This window comes from Falco peregrinus, chromosome 6 (assembly GCF_023634155.1).
Source record: "Falco peregrinus isolate bFalPer1 chromosome 6, bFalPer1.pri, whole genome shotgun sequence".
NCBI lineage: Eukaryota > Metazoa > Chordata > Aves > Falconiformes > Falconidae > Falco > Falco peregrinus.
Genome location: NC_073726.1, coordinates 92825647 through 92839221, shown reverse-complemented (window position 1 = coordinate 92839221; position 13575 = coordinate 92825647).

Sequence of the window (13575 nt, the reverse complement as noted above, 5' to 3'; positions counted from 1 at the left end):
CCCCCCAGCACACAGGGGGCTGGCAGAAGCACTCACCGAGCCGCTCTCCATCACGGCTCAGCAGCCCTGGCTGACGGGGGTCCCAGCTGAGCAGGGGTCTGCCAGTGTGATGCCCCTCTACAAGAAGGGCTGGAAAGAGGACGTGGGGCACCGCAGGCTGCCAGCCCAACCTCGGTGCCAGGGAAGGTTATGGAGCAGCTCTTCCCAAGTGCCATCACACGGCATGTGCAGGACAGCTGGGGATTGGGCCCAGCCAGCTCGGGGCTGTGGAAGGCAGGTCCCGCTTCTGTGGAAAGCAGGTCCTGCTTGGTGAACCTGATCTTCTAGGACAAGGTGACCCGCTCAGTGGATGGGGGACAGGCCGCGGGTGGTGTCTACCTGGACCTCAGCAAAGCCTTTGGCACCATCTCCCACAGCATCTCCCAGAGACCCCAGCTGCTCCTGGCCGGGCCAGGGGGCTCTGCGCTGGGTGAGGAGCTGGCTGGGTGGCCAGGCCCAGGGAGCACCGGTGGATCGAGTCACCTCCCGCTGGCACCGGGCACACGGGTGTCCCCAGGGCTCCGGGCTGGGTTCGGTGCTGTTTGATGTCTTTAGCAACCATCGGGGTGAGGGGATTGAGGGCCCCCTCAGTCCACTGGCAGATGACACCCAGCTGCGGGGAGCACTGCCGTGCCGGGGGGGGCAGGGGCTCTGCAGGGGGTCTGAGCAGGCTGGATGATGGGGGGAAGAGGGCTCTGCAGGGGGTCTGGGCAGGCTGGATGATGGGCCCAGGCCAGTTGTACAAGGTTCAACAGGGCTCAGTGCCAGGCCCTGCCCGTGGGGCACACCAGCCCCACACAGCCCCACAGGCTGGGGCAGGGGGCTGGGAACTGCCCAGAGGAAAGGGCTGGGGGGTCTGGTTAACGGCCGGCTGGACATGAGCCTCCAGTGTGCCCAGGTGGCCAAGGCCAACAGCATCCTGGCTTGTGTCAGAGATGGTGTGGCCAGCAGGACCGGGGCAGTGACCGTCCCCCTGCACTCTGCACTGGTGGGACTGTACACCTCAAATCCTGTGTTCAGTTTGGGCCCCCTAGGGCAGGGGGGACACTGAGGGGCTGGAGCGTGTCCAGAGCTGGGGAGGGGGCTGGGGAAGGGGGCTGGGGCACAAGGCTATTGCAGGGCAGCTGGGGGGGGTCAGCCTGGAGGGGAGGGGGCTCGGGGCAGACCTGATCGCTCCCTACAGCTGCCTGGCAGGGGGCTGCAGCCAGGGGGGTCGGTCTCTGCTCCCAGGGAACAAGTGACAGGACAAGATGAAAGGGCCTCAAGCTGCGCCAGGGGAGGGTTAGGTGGGAGAGCAGGAAAAATTTCTTCACCAAAGGTGGTCAAGCACTGGGACAGGCTGCCCAGGGAGGTGGCAGAGTCACCATCCCTGGAAGCATTGAAAAGACGTGCAGGTGCGGTGCTCAGGGACGTGGTTCGATGGTGGCCTTGGCAGTGATGGCTTAACAGTTGGATCAGTGATCTTAAAGGTCTTTTCCAACCCACATGATTCTGTGATTCTGCCTTTGCAGCCAGTGACCCAAGGGACACCCTTTGGATTTTGTTTCTAGGGATTCACAGCTGACAGCAAAGCCAACGCGAGCGCCGTGCATGCAAAGGGCAAGTGCCCGGACAGGATGAAAGTGGACAGACAGATCCAGAAGGAAAGGACAACTGGGGCCAGGGAGATGGAAACTGGGACAGCTGTACAGCAGACCTGGGCACTGATAAGCTTTGAGCCAATCCCTTGCTCAGGATCCTGCAGCTTTTCCTTGGTCTAGAGAACTGGCCAAGTGGGACAACCCTGCCCTCACCTCTGGGGCGGAAGGAAGGGAAACACAATGGTGCATCCAGGAAGGTTTACAGGGGAAGAGGTGGTGGGAGGTCTCCACTCAAACCCCCTGTTCACAGCAGACTGCAAAGCTAAATGGGGTTGCCAGAGACACCTCAGAGAACAGAGCACCCTGGGGCCTGGGGGCCTGTGCTAGTGCCAATCCGCCCTCCAGAGGAAGGAGAGATTTGGCCTTAAAAACTTTACCAAGTTCGCAGTAAAGTATGATTTCAGTCCTTATGCAATCAGAAAACATGATGTTTATGGTTAAACCAAGGTCTTCCCAGTCCTGATACAATAAAGGATTAAAAGCCACAAGTATCCAGAATTCTCCCTGACCCCAAGAGAATCCAAAGCAATTCTCAGCAAAGTGCTACCACCCGGACACCGAGCCCACCTCACCACCGCAGCCACGGCCCTGCCATGCAGTGGGCACCCCAGCCCAGAGACCCCAGCCCAGAGACCCCAGCCCAGAGACCCCAGCCCAGGCCCAGGCTGCCAGGAGAACAGGCACGATGGCCAGGTGAACACCCCAGCGGTTTTGATGCCCCGGGTAACCTCTGCCAAGCAGCATGTGACGGGCTGAAGGCTGCGGCACGGCTATGACCTGTCCCAGCAAGAAGACCCCACAGGTGGCCCTGCCGTCAGAAAATGAGCCCCCCAGAGCTCGCTGTGGCCAGGCAATGGCGGCCTGCCATGGAACGTTGCCAGCAGTGGTGAAGGCACTGGCTGGACAAAGATTGCAGAAACACGGATGAAGTCTGCAGATGGCGCTGGGGCAGGTGAGAGAGAAAATGAAGAAATGGAAATTCCGGCACAGATCAGCTGGCAACAGGGTCACGCAGAAAGATAAGCGTAATTATGGAAGATTTTTACACCAAGAATGGAAGAATGTACAGCGCTTTGAAGGATGAACATCCAAGGATACACCAAAGCTTGCAAAAGGCCTTGTAACGAACGGCTGATGGCAAACGAACAGGAGCTTGGCATGAGACCTCTAAGGGGGCTACTCCAGAATGAATGAAACCCACCAGTTCACAACAAGAGGAACACCTTCAAGAGCAGGAACAGAGAGATGGGTTTTTACCCGACTATACAGAGGGTTGGAGGGACCATGATGGGAGTAGCGTGTGCAGTTTTCTACCCGTGTACCCCAAAAAGGATGCTGACAAACTCAAAACTTCCAAAAGAAGAACAAGGAAGTCCAATAACTTCTCTCCCCCTTACAGTAAGGGCCTTAAGAAGCTCAAGATATTTATCTTATTGGAGAAAAGGTCAAAATGCAACTTGAAGGTGGCCTATGAGTACTACAAAGGGAGAAGATTCCTGACGGCAGAGAGGTCTCTTTAACCTACAAGACAACCTTCTAGCTGAAGCTAGACAAATTCCACACCGAAATAGTGCAAAATCTAAAGAGTGGGAAAAATCATCACTTGAAAAAACTGCATGGAGATCTCCCACATCACTGGAAATCTTAAAGCTTTTTTTTTTCCCATTTTATTCTACAATGAATACTCTTACCTGCAAAGACCACCAGGTGACATTCCCTGCCACAGGCTGTGCAGGGCAGAGGACCAGCCAGTTGATCAGAACAGGTTTTTCAATACTAAAGTCATTAGCGGTCATAGAGAGGTTGGCCAAGAGGTGATGGGGTCTAGCTCCAGGTGAAAATGCACTTTGAAAGCAACAGTCTAGCAACGTATGAGGAAAGCTTGACGGATAATGGTAACTGGATAAACCACTCTTCATGGAGAGTGGGCCCTATCCACATGCCTGGCAAACTAAATAATTCTGACAAAAATCACTTCATCTAGTGCACCACCTGAAAGAAAAACAGTACTATATCCAAAATACTGTACTATAGATAAATTTTATACTGATACGTATAGCATAGTGTATTGGACATAAAGTGTAATATAACATCATGTATTATATATGATACAGAATACTACATATATATATTGTGATATGTATGCACATACCTAAATATATATATACACAGTATATCTAATCCACTGTCCGCAGAGATGAAGGTTGCTCAAATGCAACCTTCGCTGAAGTGATCTATAACAGAGAGAGACCTTGTGGAAGGAGCAGGGCATTGCCAAGTGCCTTGCACGGCAGGGAAGTACAAGACTAAAATTTTTGAGCTAAACTGATCTATGATGAACAATGTCACCAGGGCAAGAGACATGAAGGAAGACTGAAAGCAAGCAGCGACCCTTCTTCAGCGAGGCCCAGACAGACCATCATTGGCTGAAATTGCTCAGAGAAGATACTGCAGTTACCCTTTGGTTTATAGGTGAAAACACTGCCACAACAATCAATCAAACATTGGTATTTTTACAGGAGACGGTAACAAATCCGTGTTTGCTGCCACAACAAGTGCAGAAAACAGGCTGTCATGGATTTCTGCAGGAGCACCATCACAACTGGAAGCCAGGCACCGCTTCCAAAGGGATCGCTTCCTCACAAAATTGACTTGTGTTAAACTTTTAACCTACCCCCACGTGCTGGAAGCTCGCACTGGCCAACCAGCCCAAGGGAGAGAGGCAAAGCTCCAGCCCTGAGCTGGGACATCCTCTTCCATCCCATCATCCTCCACACGCGTCTCCCTAAGGTCCCACCGCACCGCTGGCAGGACAGCAAGGGCTCCGGTGCTGAGCTCCGCATGACACAGAGCAGCGGGACGTGGACCTGGCCAGCCCGGCAGCACACACCTCAGCCATGGCTGCAGCCTCAGGAACGCGGGCAAGGCAGTGAGATGGAGCATCTCACCTTCACGCTGAACCGTCGGCTGCGACCAGACTTGGGCAGCGACCACGTGAGCGGATTCTGCAGAGAATACGTGCCCTGGGTGTAGCTCACTTGGACAGGAGCATGACTCTTTCAAAGGTGCCTCCACCTTTAAACACACTCAGAGCTCGTGTCACCTTCTCCTTGGCCTTTCAGAAACTTGTAAAGCATGACTATTCAGCACTTCACAAGGAACCGTCCTCAAGAAGTACAGAGGGAAGAGATGAAGCGATAAACACAGGAAATACACCTCATGCTTCCATTGCATCTCCCAGTGGAGGGAGAAAGAGACCAGAAAATCCAATGGAGGTAGGAAATTAGTTTGTTTGTCCAAAAGAGAATGGGAGAAAGCAAAAACAGAGCTGGGAAAGATATGGCCTGGTGGAGGAGGAAAGCGGCTTACAGAAAAGACAGGCACCCAAAGAGGAAAAATGTATGATTGGGTAAACATTCAGGTAGAGATTTAAGGAGGGGCATGGCTGAATAAATGCTCAGGCCAACTCCAGAGACTACAATTGCAAAGGTATTACAGCCCAGATCTGGTAAATAAATAATCCTTCCCTAGTGCTCTGTATCCCACAGTGACTGCTCCCCTCGACTCCACACCCCACATCCCATCCCACCCCCCAACCCCCCCAAGAAAGGCTGACAAATGCAAGGGAGCTCCAGGAGGAATCAGGAAGGTATGCAAGGAGTGATGGAGGCTAAACTTTGGCAAGAGGAAAACCTGACCGATTCACTTTGGCTACAAATAGAAACAGAATGGAGTATTTCAGCTGGAAGGGACCTACAGCGACCATCTAGTCCCACTGGACGTGATGCTCCCCCTCTTGAAGGAAAACATGGAGCTGGTTGCTTTTAGTAAGTGATCCCACTACGCCACAGAATCGCAGCTCCTTGCACGCCAATCATTACTGTGGCACACAGGTATGCCCAGGAGAAACCTCCTGGCAACCCCCTTGTGCAGGCAAGCCCGAAGGTGAGAGCGCGAGGCCCTTCCAGAGGCATCCAAGGGGGTACAGAATCTAGGGGAGGAGGTAAATGTGTATGAAGAGAGGTAAAGGCAGGCCACTGAAGCAGGTTAAACCTGTTAATCTTCTTCATTAGGATTCACAGCACATTTAATTTTCAAATGTTTGGAGGGTTTTTATCATTTCAAGCGAGAGCAGCGGCGCTGTATGTTCAATCCTCGGCCATACCTGAAAAGCTCCGCCGTAAAGCACAATTGGAAAAGTCTGGTTTGAAGGACCAGGTCATCCCCAAGAAGCTGGGGAAATACACAACCATCGTTGTACAGTCACCGATAACAAATATCAAAATAACAGCTTGGCCAAGAAACGGGAAAAAGGATGGAATTCATTCCGATGAGCAACCTGGCCATTCACATTTACAAGCTTCCCAGCCCCGGGTAGCGATCCCGGAGCTCTGGCCCCCCTCGGGGCTGCCCGTGCTGCACAGCGGTGATGTGCAACACCCTGGGCTCGGCAGAAAGGAGGGTCCCGCTTCCGCCTCCAGCAGCCACGGGGCTGGGCTGATGCACCGGCACACTGATCCTGGTGGGAAGTCAGGGCTGAGCTCCGATGCTTCAGGCACACAGGTGCATACCCACGCTCCCCCATGCCGGTGGGCACCAAGCGGATGGCATTCCCAACTCCTGCTCCTCCGCTCCCCTGCCACACACCTCAGCGTAACGGCCTCAGCGTAACGGCCCACTACTTTCTCCTCACTTTTTCAGTGCTGGAAGTCATCTGAGCTCCCGCACAACCCACCCGATACAACCAGATGTAACAACAACAGGTCCTAGCGGCTGGAGCTTGGCAAGGGCACACTGCTCCTCGGGAGCCACTGCACTGCCAAACAGGCTCTGCAGACAAAAGCCAGGCAGATTCTTACAGTAGCCATCCTGGCAATTCAGGAAGTGGCCGCAGAACTCGAGGTGGCCACAGCAGCCAGAACCAATGCAAAGCCAGACGCTGCCGGCCTCAAAAGCAACTTTGGGAACATACAATAGCTATGGAGGCAGAACTCGACAGCAAGCAAAGGCAGCGCGTAAAGTAATGCCAGGGTGACCAAATGGCTGCCACTTCCACAGCGCAGCGGCCACTCGGCAAAATACAAGCAGCAATTTGCCAGGCAAGGGGAGATGAGGCGGTGGCAGGCAGCAGCGGGGGTGGCAGGGCCACCAGGGCAGCAGGGGGACGCAGGGGCCACTCCTGCAAAAAGCCAAACAACGAAGGCGCGACCAGGCCTCCACAACGAGGGGTCTCAGCTGGCTCAGGGGAGCATGAACGCCACCCCCATGCACCCATGCCGGGGGGATCGTCTGCTCCCAGCTGGTCAAGTGGCAACCTAGGGGGTCAGAGCAGAGGGTCCCCAGGCTGGCGGTGGTGCCCGGGGGGGCGAGCCCCACCGTGCCTGGCACAGGAGCGCAGGGGGACGCCAGCACACTTCTTAGCGCGCGATTCCCCGGCCGGGTCCCGCTGGAACCGTCATTTCCCAACCCCCCGCCCGCACCTGGGCGCGGGGGGCGATGCGAGGCTCCCCGGCAGGATCGGGCCCCTTGGGGGGCAGCCTGGCCCCTCTAGCGCTGCCCGGCGTCCCCCCCCCGCCCGGCGCCGGGCTGCCAGCTCCCAACTCCCGCCTCGCCGCGCCCCCCCCCCCCCGCCCTGCACCGGACACCCCCTCGCCAAACCGAGCCCCCCCCCCCCCGCCACCGCCGAACTTTCTGCTGCACGGGAGGGGGGCTCCGCGGGCGCTGACGTCACACCGGGGGCGCGGCGGGGGGTGTCCCCGCCCCGGGACCCCCGCGGTGGCGCGGAGCCCCCCCCCCGCCCCCTCGCCGCTTTCCGGAGGGAAGGCGCTCCTCTGCCGGCCGAGGTGCAGCGGCCCCGGGCGGGCTGGGGCGGGCCGTGCCCCCCTGCGGTGATTTACGAGCGCTCCCAGCCGCGGCCGGGACCCGGGGAGCGGGATGGGGCTGCCCCCCGCCCCGCTCAGCCTCCGTGACCCGCGGCATCCCGACCCCCCCCCCCGGCGCGGGCACCGGCGAGGGGGCCTCCCGCAGCGCCGCGGGGGTTAACCACCATCCCCCCCCCTCCCGAAAACTTCGCCGTTCCCCCCCAGCCTCGCCCCCCTCCCCACGGACGGCCCGAGGGGGGGAACCACCCGCGGAAGAATGCAGCGAGTGGGCGAGAATGACAAGCGGGGCGGGAGCGGCGGGGAGCGGGCGAGACTCACCGGCGGCTCCGGAGGGGAGGTCGAATGAAGGGAGGAATGGAGGCGGCGAGGAGCGGGGGGAAGGGATTTAAACGCTGCCCCCCCCCCCCCCTTTTTTTTTTCCTCCCTTTCCTCCCTCCTCCTTTTCCGCGCTTCCTTCGTTTCCTCTCGCGTCTCCTCCGCGCCAGCCGGCCGGCGGCGGGGCAGCGGCGCGGGGGTGCGGCGGGCAGCGCCCCCCCCCAGCCCCGCGGCTCTCTCGCCCCCTCTCCCGCCGCGCTCCGCCGCCGCCTCTGCCCCGCCGCCCCCCCGCTCCGGCCGCGGCCCGCCTTAGCCACCTCCCATTTCCGAAGAGCCCAGAACAAGCCCCCCTCCCCCGCCCCTCCGCTCTGCCGCCGCCCCTCCCCGCAGGGGCCCCGCGAAACACCCCCCGCCCACCCGAACCCACCCGAGACGGGCCCGCGGGGGGAGACCCCACGGGCAGCCAGCGCGGCCGCGCCCGGCTCGCCTCGCCGCCACAAAGGCCGGACCCTCTTGGGGGGGGGGGGGAACCTGGGGAGGGGGGGGGCGCCTGCCCGGCGCTCATCAGCATGCAGCGTGGGGCGGGGGCGCGCCGCGGCAGCGCGCATCCCCCCACCGCACACCCCACTCCGCCGCCTCCCATCCCCCGCCCGGTTACCAGGCAACGGCACAAAGGCCGAGCCTTAGCGGGGGCCGTCCCGGGGACTGGGGGGGTCCCGGTGTCCCCGGCCCCCCCTAAAACGGCAGCGGTAGGGCTGCGGGGTGGGGGCAGGGTGGCTGGCGCGGGCCCGGCGCCGCATCCCCCCCCCCTTCCCCCCCCCCCCCCCCCCGCGAAGGCTGCCTCAGCGTGAGGGAGGGGCTGCGGGGCACCCACGTGTTAAAAACGCGAACCGTGCCCCCCCGGGTGTGCCCAGAGCGCTGCCGCCCCCCCCAGCCCCGCCGCCGCCCCGGCCCCACCGGGGGCGTGCGTGGCCATTTTGGAAAAGTTGCCGTCGAAGGAAGACTTTGGGGAGGGGGCGAGGGGGGCCCCACTGGCTCTGCCACCTCGGGGGTCTGGCCGGAGCCCCTTGCACCCCAAGGCTGCTCGTCCCGCTGCGGGGGCACCCCCCAGCTGTGCCCGGGCCGCCCGCGGGGCTGGAGGAGGGTCACCGGGTGGGCACGGGCAGGCCCCCACCGGGTGCCCCCTCGCCCCGGAGTGCAATGGCAAAGCAGCCCTGGGCGGCGGGCAGGGGGTGCCCCTGGGGGGCTGGGTTCGGTGAGTCTCATTGTCCGTGAACATGGCTCCAAGCGCTAGTTACTGTACAGCATCCAAACGGCGCTGAGCAAGGCGTGTTCATCCCCCCGCGGGTTTTTCTGTAGCGCTGATCACCCAAACGCCTTAACAATGGTGACAACCATGTCCCCACACCACCTTCACTAGCCTGTGGCTCCCGGCACATTTGTCCCGCACCCTTTTCCCAGGGGTTACGTGCCGTTCCAGGGCCTCCCTTCTTATTACCCTGGCTGTGCCATTGCTCTGGGTGCCTCTCGTCCCCGAGTCAGCTCTGCTGGCAAGCAGCACCCTGTTGCACAACATAAGCACACCCCACATCTCCAGCCCTCGTGCGTTCCTTCATCCACCCTTCTCCCCAACCTGCCTCTTTGTTTTGACTCGTGCCAAGCACCTCAGCCCTTTCAGCAGCAATCCCGGAGTGCTGTCATTCCCTAGGACTCTCTGGTTTCCACCGGTGGAGCGGGAGATTGAAAAAAAACACAGCTAACATTTGCAAAAACTCCCACTGATTTTGGGCGGTTGGGGTCCGAATCGTTTCCCAATCCCGTTTTGCAGAGGCACTGCATTGAAGAGAGCACCCTGCTGATGCTGAGCGCAGGGGTAAGCATTATCCGCTCCACAATGTCTCACCAAGCTGAGCCCCAGAAAACGAGAAATAATGTTATTATTGCTCTAGAGGTAGTAGCGTTTTCGGTTGTCACGGCTACTTCAAGCCGTTACCTTAGGAGTTGACAGCCTTGTGTCCCAAGCTCATAATGAGTGTGACACTTAGAGCCCAAAGTGATGATGCATGAAGGAGGAAGATCTTGTCAAAATCCCTGTTTCCTGGATGCTGAACAAAACATCCAGATCCCTAAGGTCTGCGATTTGGGGAAGAGCCTCCGTGAAAGCTGCAGCAACCAGTGTTGCTTCAGTCCCAGCGCCTGCTGGGCCAGTAACATGCAATACCGAGTTTGTTTAACCACAGCACCAAGCCCCCAGCAGTTCTCACATCATGGTCTCCCACAACCAGCTCAGCTGCCTGAGTTCAAAATTTTGACTCAAACAAACATTAGATTTATTATCAAGATTTTAGTGTCAATAATTATTTCCATAAGAGAGGTGGGCACCGCAATGCCTCATGAAGAATCTCCCTAGGTTTAGCGTTATTTCAAGAAGCCAGGTGAAGGCGGCCTGCCTCCTCCGAAGCCTGCCGTCTTAGTTTATGAAAAACATCAGAGGTGATTCAAAAAAGAAGCAGGACCGGGAGTGCGGGCAGGGCAACAGTTTGCATTTGTGTAATCCTGACTTCTGAGGGCTTGCTTGTGGGCAAAAAGCAGCATCTCCACTAATAAGGCTGAGGTTTTTGGCCAGCGGGATGAAAAATGACAAGTGATTGAAGACAGTGCTGGTCAGGACTTCCCCTGGCTCTGTGGCTGGCTGAGGGCAGGATCCCTCCATGGAGGATGTGACCAGAAAGCTTATAGGGGGCTGCGAGGGGGGCTGACACAGGGGCTGTGCCGCAGCCTTCCCAAAGGTGACCCCCATTTTCCCCTTCCCACTCAGAAATCCACATGGCCAAGTTGCTGCTGGATAAAACCACGCTCCGCTCCAGTTCAGGGCGCTGGGTGTAAGCAGCAAATAGACACAAGAAACACAAGCGGTCCTCTGTGCTTGTGTGGAGAGACCAAGGCGGACTGCGCTGCAGAACATGGGAAATAATAAAATTATCTCACCTTTGAAATCAACAGATTGAAGACCTTGGGCAAGCCAAGAGCGCTGTTAGCTGTGTCTTCAGGACAGATAAATGACTTGGGGAGCCCGTGAGCCAGCTAGGCGGCTTGGCAAGCAGGTACCAAACTCACTGGTGTGCAGCTGGTCCTCCCTTGGAGCAGGGAGATGGGACGTGCCACCTCGTGAGGTCTCTGCAGCTGCATCATCCCTCTGCTCTCCAGTTCTGCCAGGGGACAGACAACAACATCCTGTGAAATGAGAGGCCTCGCCTGGGATGTCATCTTCTTACAGTAACAGGGCACAGAAGACAGATGCTGATGTAGCGGCATCTGTAGGATGTACATGATGTAGGAGTTTGGAGCGGAGAGCTCCGGACATCCCTTCCCATCTCAATCTTATGCACAGAGCCCCACTTCCCCTCCTGACACACAGCACACAGTTATCTCCTTGACGACAAGACCAAGCAAGCCAGCCCTGTAGCCTGCATCGGGCCTGGGGAAAGGCTCTCCCCAAGCCAGAACTAGCCAGGGCCACCCAGGGTAGCTCCCCCCGGCTTGCTGTCCTAAACTCGGACAAATAACACCTGCAAACTGGTGTCCGTGGGTAAATGAAACACTGAGAAAGTTGTAAACCTCCTCACCCATTCTCACCAGTCTCTCAGCAATGGCTGTTCACATGGCAAAGACAGCTCAGTGACTGGTAATGGAACAATGAGCTGCCTCAGTTTACCACTTAATCTAGCTAATTGGGCCTGGGCTGCAGCTCAGGGAGGTGTTAATTGTGGAGGTTCATTCATGTGCCACTCTGACAGCCTGTAGAAGTGAGGGGCAAGGGTGGTAACCCCCATCACCCCAGTTTCGTTGTCTGCTATATGTGCCAGTATGTTACAGTCACGCAGCTGATTTCCGAGGCACGGTGGGATGCGCTCTGTGCCAGCAGGGACCCCCAGGATATGCACGGGTTACCCCAAACTGTTGAACCTGCATCATTTACAGAGGTGTTTTATCTCCCCTGTACATGGCATGGCACACAGTTACAGCTCCTTCCACACCGAGACGTGCAATGCTCTAGTAAGCTGATCTTTGCCCAGAGAGCAACCTTCGCTATGTCCTGGCAAGGCGTCCAAGCTGCCCATGTTTAGCCTTCCAGCAACAGGGCCACATGCTGTTCATTTGAGTAAGGCGCCCAGTGCCTTACAGGAATTACCCAGCACCCATATTTTTGGACCTCTTGTCAGATGTTCAGCAGAAGAGCGTCTCTGATGATGTTGGTTTCCCAAGGCTGAACACCACCCTATCGTTCTTGAGAGAGACAAAAAGATACCAGAGAAATTCAGTAGCTCTTCATCGTTAGGGCTTCCTGTGTACTCTACAGGCAGCCCAGTCCAGTGGCACCTCCCCTTCCAGCTCCTTCATGGGCCCTGGCACCTAGGCAGGAACGAAGGAACGCTTCTGCAGGCGGCAGCAGGGGTGAGGTGGGGGCAGGTAAATTATCCCTTTAACAGCTGGCCACGGATCTGAAAATGCCATCTAAACAGCGCGTGGTTGGAGAGTCGAAAGAAAACCAACCCAGCAAATGTTTCCCTTGACAGATATTGCCACATCCCCAGCCCACCTCGGGGCTGGCTGGATGCATGTTGTAACGTGGCAATCTGATGGAGATGGCGGCTTGTCCAGCAGAAGGCCACAGGTGCGGGAAGAGTAGGTGCTTGGGCATTGCTGTCACAAAGGAACCACAACCACATCCCTGCCACCAAGGCACAAAGAAAGCAGCAAACATCTGATGCATTGGCTAAGGATAAGTATTTGCAGCGACCCAAGCAAACATACCAGGGTCATATATTCCTTTTATACGTTGTGCCACCAGTGGCAAACATTTAGAAAAGGCACCAAGGTGAGGCACCCTTACGGTGTGATGCATTCGCATCACCTCCGCGCTTCCACGAATCTTCCCTGACACAGGGATGTGGCAACACCTCACTGGCAAATTCTTGCCACAACGCAGGGACATCTGCACCCACTCCCTGATGTGGCACCGCTGCTGCATTTCAGCAGGCAGCACCGGCCACCTCGGGCACCTGCTTCCCCTCCTCGCACAAAAAGTGGCAAATGGAGGGGGAGATGCGCGAGATGCTCTTGGGAAAGCTGAGAAACTTTAATCCCGAAACCCGCCCTGCCGGCCGAGCCACAGCTGCGGCGTTTGCGAGATCCCAGCGCCCACAACAAAGGCGGGCGGGAGGGCAGCACCCGCACCAGCGGCACCTCCCGCCGCAAAACCCCACTGCTCGGGGCCGGGCTGGCCCAGGCCTGGCCGGGGGACTGGCTGGGTAACTGGCTGCGGGGCTGGCTGGGTAACTGGCTGCGGGGCTGGCTGCGGGGGCTGGCTGCGGGGGCTGGCTGCGGGAGCTGGCTGCGGGGGCTGGCTGCGGAGCTGGCTGCGGGGGCTGGCTGCGGGGGCTGGCTGCGGGGGCTGGCTGCGGGACTGGCCGGGGGGCTGGCTGCGGGACTGGCCGGGGGGCTGGCGGCGGAGCTGGCTGCGGGAGCTGGCTGCGGGAGCTGGCTGCGGGACTGGCCGGGGGGCTGGCTGCGGGAGCTGGCTGCGGGAGCTGGCTGCGGGACTGGCCGGGGGGCTGGCTGCGGGAGCTGGCTGCGGGACTGGCCGGGGGGCTGGCGGCGGAGCTGGCTGCGGGAGCTGGCTGCGGGAGCTGGCTGCG